This window comes from Ptychodera flava, chromosome 2, assembly GCF_041260155.1.
Source record: "Ptychodera flava strain L36383 chromosome 2, AS_Pfla_20210202, whole genome shotgun sequence".
NCBI lineage: Eukaryota > Metazoa > Hemichordata > Enteropneusta > Ptychoderidae > Ptychodera > Ptychodera flava.
Genome location: NC_091929.1, coordinates 25,523,750 through 25,549,405, shown reverse-complemented (window position 1 = coordinate 25,549,405; position 25,656 = coordinate 25,523,750). Strand labels below are relative to the sequence as shown.

At 37.8% G+C, this 25,656-nt stretch overlaps 1 protein-coding gene across 5 annotated transcripts in view; it reads left to right on the top strand.

Moving 5' to 3' along the window:
* LOC139117658 (fibroblast growth factor receptor 2-like) overlaps nucleotides 1-25,656 on the top strand; it is a 63,755-nt gene that overhangs the window by 4,913 nt on the left and 33,186 nt on the right. The gene's annotated exons all lie outside the window — the stretch shown is intronic.

Genomic DNA, 25,656 nt, shown 5'->3' with positions numbered 1-25,656 from the left:
GATATATTGAAAGGAAATCCTCTACCCGGGCGCTCGTGCTACGACAATTTGTAACTCACACAGTAAAGACTAGGGAAACATTTTTTTCTCGGTTAAATTTCGAATGTCCTCTAAATTTCAGAAATTTTCATAACTTCACGTTCAGTATTAAGATATTTCGAAGGGTAAGCTTAATTTTGGAACGGAATTCAATTATCATGAGCGACAGATACGCGTCGTTTTGAAACTTTGATTTGTACACGACATCTAAATTCTAATGCAGGTGTGCTGAGCGCGCGGGAACTTTTGCACGTACATATGAACAATCTTCCACGGTGGAGAACGAAAAAATGCAACCGATAAATGGCTACTGGCGGGCCTTTAAGTATGTGTTTACTTCTCGATTCTCCGTAGACTATGCAGACTACCACTGTTGTGTCTAACTAGTTCAAGCGTCAATTTTTGGCCTACATTAAAACTCATTACTGAACAAGACTCAAAGTCTCCGTACAGTACTCAGTTTTGCGCGAAGTATGATGGGTGCCAACACTGATTAATAGTTCATTTGCATAAACTTTGAAATCAGGCTGCATGTCAACTTTGAGTATGCTGTCATTCATATGATTACATGTATTATATTATGGAATTGTCATACTTGGGCCGTCTAAATCTCTCTTTGATTTAACAGCAACTTCAAGAGTCCTGTACGAAACTTACTTTATCTATAAAACGTACGCGAATCGCATTGTAAAATCAGTAGTACGGCACAGGCAAGTGTCAAACTTAGATGAATTCTTCTCTGTGTGTTTTGAAGTCACACATGCAAATTTCATACTTGTTGGTGCAAGGTCGACAATCAACAGGTTCTGCTCTGATTGTTTCTGTGTCAGAGTACTTTCAACCGACGCGTACGTGCAAACCCATGGCGGGTGTACGTTCAGGTATGCACATCAGATACCAAATATCTCAATAACAAGTGTGATCAATGCAGTGTCCTTCATTTTAACAGAAAAAACAACTCAGAATTTACCAATTGTATTCAAAGTGGGTACATTTAGACGCGCTATCGAGTGCGCATGCCTGATTTTCAATGTAGGCGATCAAACCTACGCTTGATCAAATTTGCATAGATAACCCTAGTGGGTATAACACATTGGTGGTATGACACATTGGTGGGGCAGAAACGGCGTTTACTGGTGTCGACTCTGTTCACGTGACCCGTGATGTATAAGTTCCATATATTGTGTACATGTACTGAAATAAAGGCACAAACGTTAACTTACGAATTTGTGGTAAACCATAGAAAACACTACTGGAATCCCAACAATGATTTTACAGGCCAGACACGACCGTCATGGCATGATATGAATATATCATATCAAATATCAATACAATTCGTGTACATGTATGTAAATCAAGTCTGTAGTATTTCGAGGGCAGTGTCATTCCTGGAAGTCGAGCAGTCAAGTAGACACCACAACAGGACCACTGTACACAAATCCTGACCTCTGTTGCTGTAGCTATAACCCTATCTTCATTAAAAACACTATGATGCCTGCAGTGTCCTTGATCAAAGTTTTCCGTTTTGTGAATTTAGCGCTAAAATAATATTTGCATTGTGGGATGAGAAAGCACAGGTCGCAAATAATAGAACCATTTTTTTTACAAAAAAGCAGAAGATGTGCTTTCGAGAGACATGCGGGCAGACTTTATTTCATTTCACAAAACACCCTGTAGGTGCTATTCTTGTAATTGTATGTAGAGTTGCCGGTTGTCCTTCAGAGCAAGCTGTATTGTATACCGCGAGTTAAAAGATACTGGACATATATGCAACGGAAACATTTTCCCCCTAGTGTTAGGAAATGTCAACCTTTTCATAGGTTCAGCCACTGAGTGTATGAAAATAATCATAAAATTATGTATGACTAAAAAACGAGAGAGAGAGAGAGAGAGAGAGAGAGAGAGAGAGAGAGAGAGAGAGAGAGAAAGCTGTTAGATTAATGATGATCGCTCTTTTGCTCAGCCCCAACACGGTCCCTCCACAAAACGTGCCCCCAACGTTAACAAGAGGTGACGATGACGATTGTTAGCACTGAGGGTCAATACCAGTTTGTCACTAAGGGAGTATGCGCCTCGAAAGTGAAACACTTAAACTTTTGCTCAAATTTTCCTCGAGTAATCTTTCAACCATTCTCTTTCAAAATCAAGAATATAAATGGGGGTCACCGCGCAAATTTTGGTACCAGAGAAACAAATACAATCAAAGATTTAACAATATTCAAAATTCAAAACGGCCTCTATCCCTGTGCTAACTCTATGGAGAACATACAATTTTCGAATTTCGAAAAACTAAGCAGGTGAAAAATTTTCTTACACCAAGAGCTTTAAAATGAATCCCCACAAGTGGTATATCAGAAAAGCATGTGCACTGTAAAAATTGAAAGTCCGAATATCTATCCCCGAGGCGCGTTCTACCTAATCATTAACCCGAATTAGCTGTACTCAGTGTCAGAATTGTTACAGTCGTGTTAAAGTGTGAATTGTGATTAGGCATAAGTACTCAAAACAAATGTTCCTGTAAGTGTGTTAGTTGTTACATGTATATCGAAATGACTGTGCTATCAGACTCCCTATATCGCCTACATTTCGGAACTGACTGACGCACGCAAACTTCAAATGTTCTTTTTCTTTGCAGCAAAAGCCATTTCATTTCCTTTCACGGGTTATTACATTTGAAGAGTACGTTTACCTGTGTTGGTTGGTTACCGAGTAGGGTTAGGCTATTGCAATTTAACCTCGACCCCTCTAGGCACATGTATCTCAATTGGCCAAGGATAATACAGACAGTATCAAAACATGACTACGGCTATCAATGCAATGAACAGCTTTGTAAGTCCAGCATATATATCTACTAAGGGAAAGGTGCCCCTGGGCAGACTCCGCGCGTGGTTATAGCAAACAAAGAATCATAGGTTAGAAGCGGTTGTTCAACTTCATGACACAAAACATGTTTCGCTGTGTCTCTTATGAAGATAACACAATTTACCCCGCATTGGAGACCTTTCTAATCGCTTTTATCGGTTTAAGGACTGAAAGAACGCCTTGCCACAGCTTGTTCAAAATCAAGTGTAACTTCTTGTACAATGTGATGGACCTCATGACTGCATGGACATACAAAATGGTCCAAGAAAACATGCAGTTACCGTGCTGCACATGAAGAATACCATGAAACTGGAATGAGAAGATCGTCACAGTTTTTAATCAACAATATGTTGCTGACAGAAACTGTATAGCGATAGCAAGATAAATATTTTCTGTGCGTTATCGTATTTTGTGTGTTCGACTGTTATTATATCGCGTGAGAAGCACTGCCTGTAGGATTTTGTCCGCTGTATGCTCGAGGTAAATACGATAGACACCACAGTACCAGGTATTTGTTGTGGGCAAATTATCTCCGCAGACAAGACAGCCGGTTGGAGAAAACCCCGGTCATAGCATTACAGTTCGAAAATATAGCTGTTAAACCCAACACTGATTAGGCTGACATATGGCATCAACGGTGACTATACTAGCTTGGCACATCGATGGCTACGTCGCATCTCTTTTGCAGACATCAATTCCGTATAGATAATACTTGCAGCATACACGCATATCACTGACGGCTCGACAGAGACTGCGCATCATTGCTAAAACTGACAGGAAAACACCTATTTGTCCCAACCTTTTTGTTGCTAGTGCTTGCTGTAAACACGTCCGCCATATCTATCCGATGACGTCATGCTTGGAAACTTTCTTATATGCTGACAAGCAACAACTGCTGTTGTAGATGTGTGTTGATCAGAGTTCATTAACCCGACACCAAACCGTTAAAGGGGCACTCTCGAATCCCTGGTTCTCGCATTAGTGGTTGTTGACGTTTATGTGATTTTAGTCCTTTATTCTCCGTTGAAATTCGTGCACACAGTGCAGTTAGGGGCCGTAGATAATTCAAATACGCGCATGGTAAACACAATTTCTCTGTGTGTGGGACTGGGGGTGGCTGTACTTTAATACTGTGCGCAAAATTCGCACACGTTTTTATGTATTGCAAACAATATTGCACTATGTTGTTTGGCGTGTACCAGGCCAGTGCGGCACTAGCGCTACACCAGTCTTTTGACATACATGTGGTTAAGCGTACAAGTAAAATAGCGTAAAAATCATTTTGGATAAACTAGTTCAATTGATTCCATTCTATTATTCTATTGGTTGCGTCATTGTCGAGTTGGCGCTGAATAAAGGTTGATTTTAGAGTGGGTATACGGGGGGGGGGTTAGATTTCATAGCGACAAAATTACCTATTGTACATGCTGATACAGAATGACGCTTGGTTGGATTTTCGCACTTCCAAACTTTCGTTTAGGGAAGGGGGAGGGGTTGAAGACAAACGCGCTTAGTTTCGTTTACCGTACACATATTTCAATTATCTACAGCCCTTTAGTCAAATTGCTGGGAGATAAAGCTTATAAAGAAACTGCCCTATAACACAGTGAGCAATACGTATTCAACATGCAAATCTGACACAGTTTTTGAATAACAAGGTTAACTCGCACGTCACTCCTCGAAGTCGATGTACTCCACAGGAAATTAATTCACAAAACAACCGAACAAACATTCACGATCAGCTATCGACACAAATTGTACAGTTATTGTCACTTCAAGTAATAATAGTAAAATGTTTCCGACATACACCACTTTGATCTCGTTTCATTGTACTGTAGGTCAAATGAGGACATGTTTGGGCGCGAAGTTTGCTACCGACTTTCCGTAATACTGTGGTACACAAATTTTTTGACAAAGGTGCAAATTTTGACTAAAATTGCAACTTTTAAGCACTGGTCTACCGAGTAAAATGAAACGGCATCGTTTTTTCTTGTCGTTCATTGTGCTGTATTAACTCGGATATCTAATGCTTTATATAACAGTTCAGTTGTCATGAGAAACACTGCAGCCTCAGTACGTAGATTCTGATTTGTTCTCGGTGGACGTGACTGTACCGGCGTTAGGTATTTCTTGAGCAGCATGGCAGCTGGCTGGTCAGCAAAATCGTGGCGATAATGGGTCTGCATAATAAAGTGCTAATGAACCTTTGACAGAAAAAAAGTTAAGTACACTTTAAGGCCAAACAGAACCTATCGGCCACACACGGCATGTGTCACCGTGAGTCCGAACATGTCCTTCAAAAGTAATTCGTCCTGGCTCACTGTGAATGCAAGCTGAACGTGGTGTCGTCATACAGTACATGCAGATTGTTCCTCAGAAACGAACGTCCTTATTATTAAATCATTCACTTCCTGTCGATCTACCGCGTAAACTTGTAGACCAATATCAAACATGTAGCGAAAATGAACGTGTGTCGTTTTCTGAAATATAAAAGAAACCGTTCGCATGCCGTGTGTTAAGGTAGCACGCGTCTGATAATTGACAGCTATAAATGTTTGCTCAAACCTTCGATAAGAAAGTTTAAGCAATTCTCCTTCGAAATCACGAATTTACTTAATGGAAAAAATAAATTTCTTAATTTTCAAAAAAAGAAGCCTGGGAAGACTTTGTTTCGCCATGAGCTTCAAGAAAGAGCCCCCACAAGTGGTAGACCAAAATAACCTTGTAAAAGTTTCAGATTCCTAATAATTCTGTCCCAGTGGCGCATTCAGTCTGACCATTAGGAATATATATGTAGGTCTTCTTTTGCTTGATGATATGTGGAATGAATCGATCGTAATGATTGATGAATGCTGTCCTGGTTTTAAACAAATACAAGGAAGTCTCTCCGAAACTTATAAATCTTTCAAAGCTTTGTAGTGAGTGGTAATGAAGTTCAACCATAGAAATAATATGCTAACGCACAGGCTAAAATGAATGGTACGCTTATCGTACCGAGTACCAAGTGGTTGTATGAAATAAATTTCGGAAATGGTGTGTGTTCGTATTTTATCAAAGCAAGCAGGCAAAGCCCGAATGTTGCATGTAAATGCGATTAAATAAGTACGCGCCTCGAAAATGAAAGACTTAAATATTTGCTCAAACTTTCCTTAAGGAATCGTTCAGTCATTCTCTTTCAAAATCAAGAATAAAAATCTGGGTCATCGTGCAAAGAATGGTACTAGAGAAACAAATTGCCCAAGATTTACCGATATTTTAAAAATGGCTACCATCTCTGTGTTTGCTGTATGAGAAAAGTAAAATTTTCGATTTTTTAAAAACTAAGATGGTACAAGTTTTACTTGCATCTAGAGCTTCAAAATGAACCCCCACAAGTGTTAGATCAGAACAGAATTATAAAAGTTTGACAGTCAGAATATCTATCCCCAAGACGCACTAAACCTAAATTCGTACGCACCTCGAAAATGAGAGTTTTAAACTTTTGTTAAAACTTTCTTTAATGAAACTTTCAATCATTCTCTTATTACATCAAGAATAGAAAAATCGTTGGTCACCGTGCAAACTTTGTTGATAGAGAGACAAACTACCTAATATTTACTGATATTTTAAATTCAAAATGGCCGACACCCCTGTGTCAAATCTACGGGAAAAATAAGATTTCGATTTTCGGAAAAATAATACAGTGAAGCTTTTTCTTACACCAAGACCTTTAAAATGAGCCCTCACAAATGGTAGATGAGAAAAGATTTGAAAAAAAGTATGATATTCCGAGTTTCTGTCCCCGAGGCGCATTCTACCCTCAAACAAGCCGAAGCTATTTCAGACGTTTTGTGCGATTGATCAGAAAAATATGTTACCTGCTTCATGTCGCCACAATTCAGCGTTAACACAAAGGTTTGCTTAATAAACACACTAACAATGTATTTATGTATCCTCCCTTGTAACCGTAACCAGATATAAGATAAAATGTTATTTAGCGACGATTACCAGACGCGTGGTTTGCACATATTTCAAGCGTAAAGAGATGAATTCCTAAATTGTATGCAGTGAGTAACGATTGTATGTGAATCTAAAACTAATCTCCTAGCATTCATTGACTAAACAAAGTATCCTGTCCCCGCAACTTATAAGAAGATTGCTCAAGTTGTATATTGTCTTCAAGACCATTTAAAGATTTTTTCTCGTGTTTTTGTTGAGTAACGACATAAAATGAAATACAGCCGTTGGAATAATATAGCTCATATGTGAAATAATATGTATGTAATAATATTTTCAATATTCGATAATGAAAGTATGGTTATCTACAAATTATAAAATACATATTCTCATACTTTTCTGTTACTATACAACAAATATGAGTTATAGACAGCGGCACTGATAGTTTCCCCAAAATGTCAATTTTGTTAGAGTAATGGTGCATCACAGCCTACACGTCGCATGATTTAAATAAACCGCAGAAAAGTTTCCAGAATCAGGCCAGGCTGAACTTAAGAAGTTATCAGTCATTTTTCTATGTCAGCATTAACTCAAATTACAACGAAAGGTAGGCCTTGATTATTGCAATACTTTTCAAATTTACCTGGTATACCTTCCTCAATGAGATTGTATATTGAATAAAATATTAAATGGTAAAGTAAAGTAGTTAGATTGGAACCCCAGCAGTTTGGAACATTTGTTAATAAAATGTTCTCGAAGAAAGTGGTGAAAGTGATTGGAAAAGTAATAAAAGAAAGTACATTTGTGCTTCAAGGTCATGGACAATAATTATGTTTTCGATGCTACTCATATATCGTGACACATTTATGGCATTTTTTTACTGTCTTCGGCCTTTCTGTTATTGAAACAAACGAAAACACCAGCAAGCCTTTTTAATGTTGTTTTTGCGTTTGAATTTATCACCCTTCAAAACGATGTCGTCAGTCAGTTACATGATATACAGGGCTATAACCCTCTTGTCTTAACAGATAAATCTAGTTTTGAAACCATACGTTTCGTGATGCGCTGAACAAAACACAAATGCGACACTTCTTCTGATTGAGTAAACTTCACGTGAGATTCAGTCGATACGATGATAAATTGATTCATGTAATACGATAATGATCATAACAAAATACGCCGCGGCTATGCATAATATACTCCGCCAACAATAACTTTCTTTTGAATCTGATAAGAGGTGCTGTGAATCATGTATGCCTTTTATATATCACAGAGTACCGGATCCATTATCTGTACGAAGAAGTCGTGCGAACATAACAAAACGTTTCGTCTCATCAGTGTGGTGATATTTCAAGGTACACACCCGATCATTATCTTGTTGGTGAATTATCTTAAAAAATTAATTGTCAGAGCTTTCTTTACATTTCAGTTGGATAACACGAAACGGTTACTTTTACCACATCCGACTGTGAATTTAAAAAATTAAAAGATGTTTACTTCTAGTACACGTTAGAAAATGTGGCTTTTCACCGTACCCATTTGCTGTAGGAAATAACACGTAAAACCTGGAAAGAATCCCAGAAACCTGTTCTCGTCTTAACTTTGTTGTTCCGCTGTATCTTTGGGGCATTTTCCACAAGTCGAGTTCGTTTGTGGAATACCGTACGGTATTGGGACTTCATCGCCGATGAGCTTTTCACCAATGCGGGTGTGTGCTTGTTAGATAACTCTGCATGAAAACGTTTCTTTTCATCTATTTAGTTGCATATTTACGAAATCGATCCTAAATTTAATGCATGGGCTTATATAGTAACAACGAATCAAAGCCGTAAAGAACTTACCTAACCACTTGAGGGGAACCATGACACAGTGCCGATGTGTACGTGATCAAGGGCAAAATGGAAACAAAACTGACGAAAAAACCCCGAATATTTCTGAAGAGGAATGCCTGTGGAATAAGTGAATCACCTTTAAGGCAAATAATTTATGGAGGCGTTGAGTATTTATTGAAAATCACTGGCGTGTTTCTGCACAGAGTGTATGTCGATGACGAATGTTACCCGATTTGCTAAAATATTACTTGCAATTGCTTTTGTTTACCGTCGTTGAGAAGTAAATTGACTGCTTCAGTATCACTCCATATCGTGCATGCTCGCTTCCCGTGTCGTGACTGGGCCTTCACCAGATATCGAACAAACTGACTTGGTCATTTTAATTTCCACATTGGTGATAACATTTTTCTCCAAGCCTTTTAACGCTCATTTAACTATATTTCGATACTTGTACCGATATTCCCTGATAGTGAACTGATATCAGAACTTATATCTAATAGCATATACCTGGATGAACTTGCAATTTTAGCTACTTGGAATGGTCTGTTCTAAGGGACACAAACTTAAGCGAATGTATTTACGGCTATTTATATCCTCATTCCCAAATAGAGAAGTTTTATAAATTGTCTAAGCCGTCCTAAAAATTACTCAAAGTTAAGTAGCACAGTACAAGGACAATGTAAGCGGCTATTTCAATTTTTTTAAGATTCCAGCTTTCCGGTTCTCCCATGGGACATTCTTATCTAATCTACGAATTCTGCTTTCTATTTTCACATCTGTTTTTCAATCTCTGTTCTGCTTGTAATGTTTATTTTGCACGCAAGGAGATAAAAGTAATTATCTATCATCCCAGGAGCGGCACAAAGATCAAGCAAAGGGAAAATGAGGACAATAAATAATGATCAACAAAATTAAGTATAGCGATAACTCTGGCGGTTTCTCCATCTCACATTTCCGCCATGGTATTGGGAGCACTGACGTGGCCTAATCTCATTTGGCCCGAGAAATACAAAGAGGTCTTGAACTCCTACAACGTCTTAGGATAAGAAGAACGACTTCGCGAAACGGATTAACATTTCTTTTTGGTACTCTAAGGCTCTTATCGACCGTAGTTTAAGGGTATTGTCTCGCAACAATAAGCCATTTTATTCCATTTGAACTTCACTTTTTTGATTTCGTTTGTTAAAGAGGCAATCCCATTTGGTAACATTTTTAAAACACATTTTTTTAATGCCAACGGTCGATATTTGACGTGGCGACTGCGCGCGGATCGCGAGATATCGATAAAAACATGTCATTTCCCGAGCGTATTTTTCACATCCCGAAGTTTTACGATCGTTTCTGATTATGACGCGAAATCCACCGAAGGTTTGTTGTTGTGCTGATTGACGATATTCTAGGGAGTCCATAATAAGTTCGAACGACGCAATTTTACCTCCCACTGCGAAGACTTTATATACAGCATTATGCCTTTACCACAGATCAGTTTTTGAAAACTTCTTCTTAGCTTTGTCGTTGTCATTATTCTAAATCAGTTGTATTATATTTTTAACCAATACCACATAAACATAAGTTTTTACGTGTTAAATATTAGCCGCCTCCGATGACTACATTTTGTCGTCTGCCACACAGTACGTGTGGTTCGCCGCGCGCGTGGTATGCATCTATGCATACCACGCGGTGGCCGCTATGTATTAACCGCACGTAACTGGGCTAGTCACCTACATGACCTATGCGAATTCTGGTGGAATCAGCAAAAATTGTTTTTCGTTTTACCGCCAAGTCAGTAAGACTCAGCTTTTTCCCACGGGGCATGACCGATCACCGAGGCAAGTGGTACTGTGGCGTAAAGCAGCGTCAATGTAGACTCATACTCCATAGCTTAGTTGACAATGGCCTCAGTGCAGAACGTTCGATGTTCGGAAGCTGAATTTAGGTGGGCCACCGGAATTGAAACTTTTACTTTTTTGAAGACATGTTTTTATCGATATCTCGCGATCCGCGCGCAGTCGCCACGTCAAATATCGACCGTTGGCACTAAAAAAATGTGTTTTGAAAATGTTACCAAATGGGAGTGCCACTTTAACATATGCACATAAAGAGACCCCTTTATCGATCGGTGGGCCTAAGGACAGTGGACATCGATGTTGAGTGATTTGTCGACTCAACAATGCAAGCATACGTATTCCACTCCATGCGAGCATTGATATGATAACTCATACATTAATGTCAAATTCTTACCGTCGGTGAAAGTCTTCAAACAGCGTGCTCAGTGAGACGAGGTTTATGAAGACCAAGGTTGTAATCAATGTTTTGATATTATTGGACTGACATTTGTACGACAAGCAATTAGATAATATGATAAGGAACAGCAAAGCCTCACTTCGATCAAATAGCATTTTACATCTGAGGACTTTTGTCTTCCGAAAACTTGCTCAGTGAGACGTATGTTTGTTAAGATATAGGTTTTAATTTAGATATTTGGCATTATTACACCGATCTGACTATTTATATTGAAAATGATAAGCAATACAATTATTGATAAAGAACGGAATGATGCCATTTTCTTTATTCTAACTTCACAGTAAATTTAATTCAATCCATCTCACAACTGTGGATTACTTAATCGCCACTAGTCTTTATATTGCCTGTAGTGTCTATTTATCGCAGTCTAACAATCAGGTGCTAAAAAGTGGGTACTAAAAGCACTTCGTCGGACCTAATCAATCTTACTTGTTAACTTCAGAAATCAATCCAATAACATAGATATGGATGATAACGTCTACATGATAGACCATTGATTAATGATAGACGTACTCGGCACGAAAAGTTAGCAATTCTAACAACTAAAGACACGTAGAGATTAATAAATAAACCGTCACGTTTTTTTATGTATCTGATATGTGCAAATTGGACTGTGGATACTGCAAACGCGCGCAGTGCGAAGGAAATCTGTTGCGTTTCGCGTCAACCCCTTCTCTTAAAGGGACGTATTAAAGCGTGAAAAATATGACGACGAAATTATGTGTTGAACTCCCCGAACATGATGAATTGCAGATATGCTTTTTCGACGACAAATACTTCAAAAAAAATTCTGAACGGTGAAACATAATGGACGCATACCATACGGCTTCCATCGCGAAACCGTACAAAAAAGTTGTTACGAGTTTTGCCCCTGGTAGTTGAATGAGAACGTAACCGTTCCAACACCCTCCCCACCGCATCCGGTTTCGTCTGTCATGTTCACACTGTAATTATTCACGGACCCCCACCCCGTGTACAGCGCAGAATTGAGTACCCCAGCTCAGAATACTTCTTGTAGTCGTCCGTCTGAGATAGCGGAAAGAATTGATTTCGTTTTCCGGCCATCGCACTATATGTAAACACCCTGAATGTGTGAAAGCAACAATTTCTACACTTCAGGAAAGATTAAGTTACTGAGTTTGATTTCGATTTTACTGGGGGTATAATACATAGCTGAAACTAAAACTGGGGTGAAAGAGCATCCGTGAGTTTAAAACATGGCAAAAAAACCCAGAACAGATCAGGCTAGGCCTGATACTGCACAGGAGATTCAAATCAAAAAGATGTAAAATATCAAACCTCGTTAACTTGAGGAGAACGCACATTTACGAGCGACATAGTGAAACGTTAAGGAACAAATAATGAAGACTGTCAAATTAAAACTTTGCGTTTTGTTATTTTAATGTTTAATATAAATCAAGAGAAAGTAATATGTCAGTTTAATGTGCCTAAATATAAATCATAGAATATAATGCGTCATCAATAAACATATAAACGGTCGGGTAAGTTTTCCGAAACGCGTTCACATCGTTAACTATCTTTGTTTCGTGTGTGTTTATGTGTGTGTGTATGTGTGTGTTCAATGTAATGCCAATGATGTGCGAAGATGTTGACCGCAACATTGACAAGAGTTATATCGCAATGCAAGGTAAACTATGGTGAAATGCCTTATTCACTATAAAGACAGTGACTAATAGGCTGGGTGATATTAAACTGCAATAATTATTCTCTCGAATCATTTACATTCACATGCATCGTTTTATAACCGAACATTTTGAACATCAAATTTCAGAGATGAAAGGCGTTTGTGCAACCTAGAATAACTAAGTATCTAACAAACTGCATAGATAGATAGATAGATAGATAGATAGATAGATAGATAGATAGATAGATAGATAGATTGATAGATAGATAGATAGATAGATAGATAGATAGATAGATAGATAGATAGATACGTAGATACGTACGTACATACATACATACATACATACATACATACATACATACATACATACATACATACATACATACATACATACATACATACATACATACATACATACATTTTTTATGAACATACTGCTTTTTCTGCTGTACCTGACATATTGTACAAGACAACAGTGACAAAAATCGCCCCAGTGCAAATATTCACCAACTCATTAGTTTCTTTAATATGCTTATATTCTTTTTAGCCGACCCGCCTCGTAAAATAAGTATACAATATTTTTCCATAAAATGTGACATTTATGGATTAAGGACTGAGGCTTTAATAATTATTTCCTCCGGTAGACAAAGAGACCGATGTATACTTGAACAATACCAATGTCTTGTACACAATATATATATATATATATATATATATATATATATATATTATATATATATATATATATATATATATATATATATATATATATATATATATATATATATATATATTTATCACATGAACTGGCCCGAATTCCCACCTGTGTGACGTAGAACAGGACGGATAAGAAATCCGAATTACCCCTGTTGTACGTCATCAACCGGAACTTTTTCTTGCATGGTACCCTTCATGCGGGTCGCGACGTGAACATAGACCGATTTGTCGTGATCGATGCCATGTGCCATGCTCTCAAGACACTTTTTCAAAAAAGGTGACCCGATAAATTCACACATGGAAACATAGAAGGCATGTCCAGCGAAATTTCGAGTCGCTAAAACTATAGCTGTTCCCGAGAATCGAATGGGGATACCGCCGATCCGGTCGAGTCGCCTCGTAAGGCTCAATGTGGACGTCGTACATGGCGATCCCGGTTGGCGATAAACCTAAAATCTTCACCTCAACGAAAGTTCAACTGAATAAAGGAGTACAGTATAATCTTCGGGAAAGCGACATACAGGCACAAGCATAAAGTCATTCGACTAACAACGATAAATTTCCTTCATCATACGAAAAATTCCGTAAATTCTTGCTCGGAATCAAACCTGTAGCGGCGTAAGGTTGTAGCGCTAGCGAAGACATCAACTGTTGAGCTGTAGGCTATAAGCTTATGCATTGCAGCGCTGTGGAATCCGATGTACTTCGAAAGTTGACTCAGACAACACTCAAAATAGAGTTTCCGTCAAGTAAAATTAGGATGTATCTACGGGTGAGATATATGTCACTGCAAACATCAAAATCCTTAAGACGAAAACATTGACGACCGAGATCGGGATTAACGAGTTTACACCGGCATGGCAGAGACCGGTGACGGCAGCGTTGTGGGCATAAAGTACATGCAATGAGGTACACTCTGTGTGTCATCGAACGGAATCTTTCGCGCTCGCCACGGTCGTAAACTAGTGTGATATTTTGAAAAGCCACGGAATCTCTGAGAATGAGAATTACTGTTTCGATCGTGTCGTTGCATTCACTTCATAAATCTATTTGTAAATATTCTGAATAACTCTGAATACTGTGGCTATCCGTCGCTAGCACGATGAAAGTTATGTCGACCGTACCGTACCGATGGCCGACTTGCCTTGGCATCGGTACAGCGCGAGACAATGATTGACAGGTTCACGTGACCGAATCCGTATGTCTGGTTGCAAATTTCAGCTTGATGGGATTTATGAATGAAAGTATCTCCTGGGTGACGGGCCGCTTTACTCTTTAAATGAAAGTAATCCGCGTAAGTAAAACACAAATCGCGACGAAATTCATGCAATTTGTTTCGATAATTTTGATCCATCTACGTCAAAAGAAAAATAAGAAGACTGTTCATGTGATAAATATATAATCCCATGGTATTTTTCTCTGTTTGACGTCATCGTATACTCGTGTTTTTCGCGGAGCCGCACAACTTCTCGCCTTCGGCTCGAAGTTGTACGGCTCCGCGAAAAACACTCGTATACGATGACGTCAAACAGAGAAAAATACCATGGGATTATATATATATATATATATATATATATATATATATATATATATATATATATATATATATATATATATATATATATATATAAATTACTTCAAGTACAAAGTAATGATATCTGTTACTTAAGTTTCATGCATCCTCCAATCATCAGACAGAATAAGTGAAATACATGAAAATTTAGTAACAGATATCACTACTTTGTACTCGAAGTAATTTTTTATTATTATTTATAACGCTTTTCTTTAGCATCGAGCACTGTTATTTCCCACGTGGACACCTGTATACTTGATATATATATATATATATATATATATATATATATATATATATATATATATTATATATTATAATATATATATATATATATATATATATATATATGCGCCAATCGTTAAACAAGGTGTCTCTTTAAGAAACACAACGCAAAGCAAACCAAAACGTGAATGAAATACAAGTCAGTTTCGGAATAAAGTCAATTATTAAAAGTTTGCATTGCAAAATTGCCATGTTGTCGTGAGTTAATATCGTCGATGTCTGTAATAATCTATTTGACAAACATTAAAGAAGCATGTTAAATATTCAATACTCTCCAGATCATGACATATGATGAGAAGTCGTTCAACTATTCAAACAAATTGTAGCCTGGAAAGTTCTTGATTAGCTATATTTTAAAGGACGTGACAGCTTTGTCTTGAAATGTAGTATATTTACGAGCCGCCCAGGCAAAGCGGATATATATCTGACCGCAGGGAGAGAGGATGTATCTATCCTGATGTAGAAAAGTAATTAATAGTAAAATTTATTCAATATCTAGTGTTGAGGGACTAAACAAAGACAGGTTTTCCGACTAGGATGACATTACAGTGCATTAATAAAAGTGAAGCTGAGGAACAATATAGTGTTTTTATCTCCAGATCTGCATACAACATGAACCATGGTTCGACAGGTGTGATCAACAAATCTTGAACTGATGTGGCACATCTGCTCATTTTAACTAATTCAGAGTGTTTATTGATATTTTGTAAAGCACGCACATGACAAACGAAAATCATAGCGTCTAGTGGGAGGATGCGTAGCTCTACTGCGATTACCATGTGCGCAGTTTCGCGCTTGCCACATCAATGTCAAGGTTACGTCATAGAAAATGCCTATAAGCAAGATACTAACTCAACTCTTACTATAATATATTGTTTTTAAATGTTCGTCGTTCAACAACTTTTGAGCGAAACTTATGCAAAGCCCGAATCATCATTTCGTCGTCAGGTTTTGAGCACTTCTAGCAAGGGAAGCGGGAGAGCGTTTTGGGTTGAACGCATTATTCAAGTTTATCTTATCATAGCGACGTAAATAGGTAACGCATATAATTATGATTTAATCGCAACTCAACCATTGCGGAAATACTTGGGAAAATCCACATGACATTTGCACACCGTCCACAGAATGCTCAAAGTCTTAAAAATCCCTGCACGATAGGAATTTTTATGACCCCTAATACATTTATTTGAACGCTTCGATGTTAATGCATTGCACGACGTATAGTTTCCGGTGCAGGGTGAGTTCTTTGTATCCTTTTGTATTGTTAGGTAGACCCATTCATAACGGAAATGTATCATTTTGCTTTTATGATGAAATTCAGCCTCTGTGACGTTCTCTGTTGTGTTAGCAAGTGTGCATGGTGAAAAGGAGAGCGCTAACGTGAATGATTTGGTCAACCGTGACGTCATGCAGGGAAGAATTCATGTATTGCTGCGTATGATCTCCTGTCGATTTGGTTCAGTATTCTTGCTGTACGTAGCCTTTAGAATGAACTCAGATCCTTTTTAAAAGCTATAAATCCATTTAGAGAGTTACAAAGTACGTGAGTAATCGTGCTCAGACACTGTCTATTCAAAGTGGAAGAGTAAAATTGACTGTAAACATCGGTGACTGAAACGAAACTATGATTTGAAGATTTATTGTAGTCGTCTGGTCACGATCTGAGGTGCTAAGGATGCGTGATTTTACTGCCTTTGTAACAGACTAACAGATATCAGTGCCGGATCGCGGGAAATTAAGGTAGGACGTGTCTCTAAAATGAAAGACAAACTTTTGCTCAAACTCTTTCCTCAAGGAATCTTTCACCAGGGTCAATATGCAAATTTTGGTACTAGAGAAACAAATAACCCAAGATTACCGATATTTTAAATACACAGTGGCAGCCATTCCAGTGCTAACTCTGTGGGGAAAAGTAAATTTTCGATTTTCGAAAAAGTAAGAAGGTGAAAAGTTTCCTTGCGACAAGAGCTTTAAAACGAGCCTACAAGTGGTAGATCAAGAATTGCAAAAGTTTGAGTGTCAGAATAGCTGTCCCAGAGATGCATTCTGCCTTAAAACTCTTGCATGGCGAGTGCAACTAATTGCGTTTAAACTTAAAAGCTGCCATCCTTTAAAAGAAAGTTTAGAAGTACCATAAAGAAATTGTAATTTGACCCTTCTACAAAACACGATACTTTACTGACAGGTTTAATTTCAGACCAACAAACATTTTGAAACAAAATCTGTTGATTCGCTACCATGCTGATACACACTGTCCCCTACGTGACCCTGAAATGTAGCAAGCGTTAAACTCTGCGTGTAAATCGACATCGACGTCAACTCCTCCCTCTAAACGCCATGAGTTTTGTAATTGCCTGTTTGAATTATCAAGCACGGCCCGTCACAGATAAGGTGATCAGAATGAAGCCAACACAGAGCAGCTCGTGCGCGTTTGTTAATCTCACAATTACATGGCGACCGTTTATATTATTGGTGAGACCATCGCGTTAAAGCCACAATAGCTGCGAATTTTATGCATTATGTTCATGATTTCAAACCAAAGTCGGTTCCTATATATTATGCGAACTGGAGGACACGTATAGAAGTATTTGAAAGGTTAAATAAGGCGCCCCCACGGAAATGTACAAAAATGCAGAATTCCCTGCACATACACATCCTGATCATACAAGAAAACAGGCATGATGTCATTTACTTGAAGGTAAAACACACGATAGCCAACATTTTATTGTTGTAATTTGTATTTCCTCTATCACATGATTAGATTTTGAAAATGGCGGGAAATCTAAAATTATGTCAAAATGTTTGAATTTACAGGCCACTTTCGACACTTATGACAGAGTTATATATTTTTCAGTCTTTAATGGGTTTTACTCAAAATCTCGGAAAACTCAGGATATTTTGAGATCGGTCTATGACACACTTGCAGCTAATGTGGCTTTAACGTATAACGTGACATAACTCTGAAAAATATATTAGTACAATACAAATATTCAAAGTACTGTAATCTCGCATTGCCGATTAAATGCAATGGCGCCTGAAGCTTCAACGCTTATTACAATTATTTTGGTCTCTTTGTATGCCCTTCTCTGTCTGCCTCTGTATGGCGCTCTCTCTCCCTCTTCCCTCTCTCTCTCTCTCTCTCTCTCTCTCTCTCTCTCTCTCTCTCTCTCTCTCTCTCTCTCTCTCTCTCTCTCTCCCCCCCCATGATACTGTCATGATACTGCTTTGCTCGTTTGCTCCTTTACTCGATAGCAAGACATCATGATCACGAAATTCATATTACACAAACCTCACAAGGAATATGTTATTAGTATTGTACGAGACATCGGCTCGTCTTGCAACTAATATTTTATCAGTCCCGGAATGCCAGGTGTTTGTATTGTTGATGTATGAGTGCATGATGCAATATTAATTTTCATACAAGATGTAAAATCAACTAATATCGTATTTTCAAAAGAACAGTATATCATTTCAGACTATATTTCAAAGTACTTTGTAATGTCACCAATTGGATAGATACCAAGTTTCTTATCATGGACAAAATATCCATTGTCGAGATACAGTATCGCGTACATATTTAATTTATACTTACCATGCATATTAATGATTGCCATTGATTCAATTTTTTCGACGCTTACAAATTATGTTTGGTACCATTTTGTCATCATTTTCACACAAATAATAACTTTTCCGGCGCAATTGTTCGTGAATTAATTGAGTACGTCGGTTGGGGACTGTATGTTATCTAGCCACGTGCCTGACAAGGGAGCCTCATTGTATTTAGATTGCTTCTCATTTCAAACTTGGTGAGCTAATTCTCACTCATTTCAAATATGATGAGCTAACCCACACGTAGTGCATACGACGGTGACGCCATGGAATCTCTGTATATTAGCCTAACTCCATTAGTGTTCAGATTTCCTGCAGGCAGTTCAATCTTACAAGCTACTTCAACTTGGCACTAATTTCGGCAACTTATCGTGTTTAGGGAAGTTCAAGATATAATTTCTGCGAAAAACGAATTCTGCGCTGGTTTTCCAACCTTTCGTTGACGGTCGGTGGGTTTTTATGTGACAAAGAGGAAATGACACCCGGTTGAAATGCATATGTTTAAATCATCCATAGCCTCTTAGTCATATTGCTTTTTGATTCATGTCAGTGTAGGGATAACGTATAATGCAAGCAAAATGGATACAAGCCATAACTTTGTCGATATATTGTCACCGTGCTTTAATCATATTCAACGTTCATTCAGATCTCAGAGTTATGAGTTCCTTGCTACCGGCGTATATCGGTCGGTTGAAGCTTGGAGACGATTTCTTGGTGACATGGCTTTCACAGGTTTTGTGCGATAGGAAACGTTCGAATTCAGGTTGTAATGGAGAACCTGCTACATTCCCTACCCTGAGTACACAACCAGTAAAACAGATCATGTAGTTCCCTCGTATCAAAATGTGTAAATCAAATGTCGTTATTCGATACAGATTTGATATCAGTAACTTACTCGTCCTCAAAAAAATTCTGCCCACAGTGTTTAATTCCCTGATGACTTGACACGACAATTTCGGAGGACTCACCTGGTTCGCTTATCCCTCCCTGTCTGGCTTCCTGGGAACACGTAACTCTTTGAAACATCGTGTCATTTATTACGGTCCCATATCTCTCTGAAGTTCTGTGAGAATCTTGGGAAATGGACATAAGTCAAGACACATGTGATAAACTTAAATTTGGCAGTGCCAAGAGAATGCTTTCTGTGCTATGTTTTTGTCTTGTGTTCTTAACTATACAAATATTATTGCAATGCGAAATTGAGATGGTATAAATCAAAAAAGGCTTCAGTAGTCTTTGGCGAAGGACATTATTTTTAAAATTATGTTCACCTTGTAAGAGGCAGGTTAATGATAAGCTATTCTACAAAACAAAGTAAAGTGACATGGTGACATTTGATGTAAACAAATCAAAATTAAATTAGGAATACAAGTAACTTAAGTGGACGCATGCTTGTCTAAGCTCCACGGTTAAGGTTTGCGTTGAACTCCACTAAGGTCAAATCGTTTAAACACCCCTTTTTAACAGCTCAATAATGCCTCATTCATCCGTTTGTGTTCATCACGTTCTGTTGATCGTTTCTCACACAGACAAAAAAAACAGAAAAAATTTGCAGCTTACCAATCCTAACTTCAATTATCAGAAAACTTTTACCAAAAATTGAGACAAGTTAGGTGGTTTTGTACATCTAATCGCTAAAATTATAAGGTGCCGCGATTACATTCTTATTAAGGAAGAGCGCACCCCATGGACAGTTATTCGAATTCTCAAATTTCTACACTTTTTTGTGATGCACCACTTCTGGGGGCACATTTAAACTCTTGGAGAAAGATAAAATTTCATCGTCTTAATTTTTAGAAAATCCAAAATTCAATTTTATCCTTTAGAGAAAACACAGGGATGGCGGCCATTTTGAATTTCAAATATTGGTAAACCTTGGTTTATTTGTTTCTCTAGTTCCTAAATGTGCACGCTGACCCCGAATTTTATTCTTGATTTTGAAAGAGAATGGTTCAAAGATTCCCTGAGGAAAGTTTGAGCAAAAGTTTAAGTCTTTCACTTTCGAGGCGCATACTAACTGAGTATGACAGTAACCGTGTACCAAGACGAGATTCTCATTCAAAGAGATAATAATTTACTCATAGTGGGTTATTGTTAGTAATCTTGGTTTCCTTTTGCTTGCTTGAATTTTAGTGCCTCGTTGTTAATAAAAAATCATATTTCGAAATTATATCTCTGAATCAGTAAATAGACTGGCAGGTTTTACAGATAAAGAGATTATATAGAAAGCGTTGCTTCAAGGGTCAGTAATTGAAAAAGCTCTCAGTTAACAACGCCCCAAACAAACTCTTAAATTGCTTATGTCTAAGACTCGAATTAAATTATGAGACCCGAATTAAACGACAAGAATCGAATTAAACGAGGGCAGGACCATTCCGAGACACAAAATAACATATAGAAGTAGTTGTAGTGATTGTGGGGATAATGATGGTGGGGAGGAGGATGGAGGTAGTGACGATGATGATGACGACGACGCCACCGCTTCTTATGATGATGATATGATGACGACGATGACGACGACGCCAGCAACAACAACAAACAGAAGCACTTTCCTCTTGCCCCGCTCCCGTCCTGGGGCCAACATGCAATATTCAATCAGAACGATAGTCATAGCGTAGGTAGGTCAAGAGTGGCGGTAAATTATATCATTATATTCTCCATCTCATTTCGTTTAGAGATAAGTCAGCGAATTCAGGCGCCCAGATTCATCTTATCTTCTAATCACACGCAGTCACGATTTCAACGGCGACTTGTCTTGCATAGATATGATTTCAATGCAGCTTATACGATACCCTGTCGTCACATAAAACTATTGTTAGCCGGAAGAAGTCACGTTCACTTGTTCATGTCTATAGATGCTAACTTTTGAGACTTCAATGTAGGTCAAGTAACTACAAATTTGATGGAGATCGTAAAGTACGGCTTCCTTTTAATCAATGCAGCTTTATACCCAAATCGTTTTCTTTGGAGAGTGGATTGTTTGTGACAAGAGAGATGCTGTACTTTCAAAGTTTTTCCCCTGCAATATCCGTCTGGCTCCTTCAAGAACATCAGGTGTGCAGCTAGTGGTAATGAAAGTGATTTATGGAAATCCGTGCTTACGGTTGTTGAATAGGTCGCAATATGAGACCACAATATAACCTTTATCTCAGAATTTAAGTAAACATTAGTCTATTTTTCAGAGCTTGTTAGAAAGACGGACATACCCATAAATACCAATGACAGACTAATGCGTCTTTTAAGACGCAGTGATAAGGTGTGTATTCGTACCACCTGCGTCTCCCCATCAAATACTCACAATTATTTCATTATAACATTTTGTTTGAACTTGAAACGACTTCAACGGTTATTTGTTTCAAGGCTGTTGCCCTTGATGCAGTTATGATTTGATCATCATAAGGCGATGGACTTGAGAGTTTTCAAGAGCGATTTATGGAAAACAAAAGGAAATTTACATACGTACAGTTCGCGTATTTTTTACGGTGAAAACAAAACAAGACACATACGGGAAGTACTGCTGCATACCCATAAGACAACATTTAGATAATAACAATTATTTGCCTGCATACATTCAGGATTTCGATTTTTCCAATAAAATCGGAGAATATTTGATCCTACAATCCTTTTGGTTTACTTTTTACGGTTTAATAAGACAATAAACCATGTTTTTCAATCATTTATTGAATATTTTTGTACGCCTGTAGACAGAGAATCTTGCTAAACGAACCAACTTTTTCTTCAAAATTTCGAAGTTATGGTTCTATTACCACTCATTTGACAATCAAGGCCAGAAGATATCGTTCAAATTTTATCATTTAAAATAGCTTTTGGTCTTGTAGTCTTACGCTTTGATACGATTCACTTAAATGAACTTAAAAACTTTTTTTGGAAGCATATTTATTTCAAATATAAAGTTAATAAATAATCAATTGGATTCGCTCTATGACCTAAGGTATCTATTCTTCCAGAGAAGACATCACAAGACATTTAAGGTTAGCAAGCACCATGCCAAAATTATTATCATCACAGACTCTATGAAATGCGAAAGTTTCATCAAATAAATTGGCCATAAACTGAATATTTGCTCAAAACCAAACGTAATCAAGATGCCTGTGAGCTGCGTCGTTCTTGTGCGGATGCGTGGTCTGAAATTCAGAACTCGTGTTTAAGACTAAGTTCTTCAGCTTCTCATCTAATTGCAGTGAGTTGCCTTGCTAGAGGACACACTGACTCTGACCGGTATGTTGGTCTTTGAAACAATTAATTCTCCCTTTCTTCCCTCCCTCAATTAAGGTACAACGAGCCGCGGTAATTTGTCTCTCTTTTGCCAAATTTTGCACAGTGATCCCTGATTCGTATTTTTGTTTTGGTAAGAGAATGGTAGAAAGCTTCATTGAGGAAAGTTTGAGGAAAAGTCAAAAGTGTAGTTCTTTCACTTTTTAGCTGCATACTACCTTAACCACATAATTTTGTAACAAACATGTGGACAGAAATCAAGACAGGCATACTATTCGGAAAAAAGGTCATTTTTTACATTCTCGCGCTCTCTCTTCAGGAAAGAAGCTGGTTTCCTTTTCTCGGTTTTGATTTCTAAGAATAGAGACTTTTCGCTGTTGCTGCTAACGAGGACAGGTTTTCGAAAACTTGTTGAATTTTTGCAAGCGATAACGTTACATCAGTTAACGTAAACTAACGTTATGATTGTTGAAAACACGCATATCCTGCAGCCTGAGGGTGATTTCACTACTATGGATTATATGACCTAATGATTTCATCGGTAAAAGGAAAAGGGTTACTATTGATAAACCTTAAATATAATATTCCTTTTTCGTTGATATTTATGATTTCAGGTGTATTGATTTCAACGTTAAACCATATTCTCCTTCCCAAAGTCCCAAACTAACCGTTGTGATGATACAGATGTACAGAGACTTTGCAGTGAAATCAGACACAGCTTGTTCTTTGTGATAACACGTGTTCAACGCATGATCAATTGCTACTAAGGCTATAAATTAAGAATGAAAGTAACATACTGTTTAGCTCGAAAAATTAGATGTATTAATTCATCAATATTAATATTTCGTCAATTTATCACTTACTGTCAACAAGATCATTTAAAATGTGTTGCGTGACTGTGTGTTCGCGCGGTGCTGTTTGCATGAACGTAGGCAGACAAAATGGCGCCATCCTTTAAGCGTCTTTACTTTTTCAGTGCAAATAGTTCACGTTCAAAGACCTCTAACTCCCCCGTACTTCCATACTCATATAGACAAGTGCAGGATTTCCAATATTTGATGACATTTAGATAGACGTAGGGATTTAGCTCTAGGACATGAATTTTATAGTTACAATAGGCCGCCGACTCACAGAAAGAAAATGTTCGGTTTAAGCACAGGTTACTGCAAGCAATATTAGTCTAGAAGTTATGAATATGATCAATAAATGTCATGTATTAAACTTTTTTCATTATACAAACCTTACCTGTGTCTTGCGTGTGCCTATTACTTTCATTAGCTATCTCTGTACAGTATTTCAAAGCAAAAAGTCCATATCCGGTTTCAAAAAATCTGCATATTCGAAGAGTTAGATGTCGTAAATTTTCGAAAAATAGTCGGCATCAGATTTGTATTGAAGCAATCTACAACGACGGCCCTTCGAAAATGCAGATTTTTTGAAATCGGACCCTGAGAGTTTCACCCCTTTCCATCTACTACCATATGAGCTGCTAGCGAGTTATTTGGTGAGGGCGATAATCCCCCGGGCTGGTGATCGCCAGAACAAATTAATGAAGGGTATCAGGGAGGTATTTAACAGACATGGACTGTTTTCTCATTGAGATACTTTACCGAGGTAGCGAGGGTAAAAAAGGAAAGGCGCATACTCGACACAGTTAAGGCTTGTATAATGGAAAAAGGTTGAATACATGACATTTATTGATCATATTAATTACTTCTGGCCTAATATTGCTTGCAATACCCTGTGGGTCAAACATGAAGGTAGCGAAAGTAAAACGATAACTCGTTGCGCCTAAGGTATTACACAACTGTAGAAGGCGACACATGCAAGAGATACGTTATTTCCGTTGACCTACATCCTGTGCGGCCTACATTATCCACGCAAGGTCAACCGATAGTAGGACCGATTACAAAAGAATCACGTGACCGGAGATCAGTATTTCTATAAAGTTTCGAGATGTTTAGAAGCCCTATCCTAGAAGTCATGGTCAAACCAAAGTAGGTATTGACATGTATTACTATTTCACAGCAGAAAAGACTGCTTTAAATTATGGAGATCTATTACATCGACATGGAAAAGAAATTTCCGTAAGGAAATTGAAGTCAAATTTTGACAATTTCCTGCATAACAGTATTAAGGGTTTTTTTCTCTTCAGATTTACTCTAAGGTTTTTGGTAGATATATCAAAGAAAGTTCCATGCGAGAGGTACTTGTAGACTTAAGGAATTTTCATGATTACTATACCGAGAGAGTCATTCCTGTCATACGGATGTTATACTACTATTGTGTGGTGGTGCTGCTAACTACTTTTTCTGTCAACCATCCACAGAATGCTTTCCCATCTGCAATACTGGCAGTGCACTAGAGAAGACACCCTTCAGTATACAGAAAGACAAAACCGATCACAGGCAGCGACAGACCGTTTTAAAAAAGAACGGTGATTGTATTGTAAAAACGTCATAGAAGCGCCGGAAAATAAACACACTTACAAAGAAGCTGATAATTATATATTATAAGTGGATAGATGCATATATATATATATATATATATATATATATATATATATATATATATATATATAGATAGATAGATAGATAGATAGATAATGAGACATTGAT